Source organism: Montipora foliosa, chromosome 3 (assembly GCF_036669935.1).
Source record: "Montipora foliosa isolate CH-2021 chromosome 3, ASM3666993v2, whole genome shotgun sequence".
Taxonomy (NCBI): Eukaryota; Metazoa; Cnidaria; class Anthozoa; order Scleractinia; family Acroporidae; genus Montipora; species Montipora foliosa.
In genome coordinates this window covers 37297093-37298392 of record NC_090871.1, presented here as the reverse complement: position 1 = coordinate 37298392, position 1300 = coordinate 37297093, and the positions used below count along the sequence as shown (strand labels likewise).

At 39.4% G+C, this 1300-nt stretch overlaps 1 pseudogene; it reads right to left on the bottom strand.

Moving 5' to 3' along the window:
- The window catches only part of LOC137994793 (uncharacterized), a 1372-nt pseudogene extending 497 nt beyond the window's left edge, over positions 1–875 (bottom strand).
- Positions 876–1300: the final 425 nt, after the last annotated feature.

The window sequence follows — 1300 nt, the reverse complement described above, 5'->3', positions numbered from 1 at the left end:
GGCTCATCAGGTACAATACCACTTGCCTTTTCTTCAGCTCTCACTTTCTTTTTATGCCTGTTTTGCAATATTCCAACATGATCTCTAACAGATCGCTTGTCAACATTAAATGCCAGACAGGAACAATTATTCAGTGTTGTAGCCACTTTATCCCAAATTGTACTTCGTTGTGTTGACCCCTTTTTTGTAGTGAATGGATTAAGATTAAGAACTTCACGGCATAGTATCAAATCGTGATCTTTGGCCCAAAACATTATAGAACAGAACAGTACTAAAGCACATTTGCAAAACTACAGTATGCGTATGCAGGGAAATAAAGTACGATTTTGTTCATTGCAAAATGGATGGAGAAGTCAAAACCAGACTTTGTAATTCCTCTCATCTCTAAAATGTTAAATTTTTATCTGCAGAATAATCTTACAATTACGGCGCTTCAACCAGAACGTAAATCAACTTCCAAAACTATTTAGAGACATCGGATCCTAAATTTCGCAACAAATTTGCCCAACCCTAAAGCTTAAATCAAAGGGCTCGGCCAAACCTATCATTATTCTACGCAGTAATTTTCACAGAAAGCAGAAAAACACTATAAAAAGAAGATCCCACCAACACATGAGGAATTTAGGCCAAACTAAAGTTTACCTCGGAGGTTTGGCTGAACTTGAACATGTTGAAGGCTCTGCCATTTTCACGCGAGTTTGCAACCTAAATAAAAATGCCAATAGCGTTAAAATAGCATGAGATTCCACGCTTATCTTTCCTTGAAAAGCATAAATATAGTTCTAATTGCTATATCTAAAAGTTAAATGACGAATACATCAATTTCTTTGAAGAAATATAAAGCTGACTACTCACGTTTTCTCCACAACGCCAAAGTGCTCAGGTTGACGTTCCAGACGCCAGCTCAACGCAATGACAAGCCAACATGAGCATGCGCAGAATGCTCGTCTCCGAAAAAATTACTTCCGGCCGCGTATTGTAGACATCGCGTCCTCTATCTTCCATGAGCGCACGTTGGATATGAGATGGTAAATAGCCAACGAGGCGCGTAGCGCCGAGTTGGCTATAACCAGTCTCATATCCAACAAGCGCGAATGGAATAATTGTTTTATTAAATTCCTTTAAACTCCAAAAGTTTAGAAAGTACGAAATGCGGGCGAAAAAAGCGAGCAAATCCGAGCGAAATCAAAAAAACTTGATGAGAACCGATGCGATGTCGTGTAACACCTTGTGGTCAGACAGACGCAGGCTCGTCACAAAAACATTTCTTACCTTTTCGCGTACTTCTAAACGTCGGAAT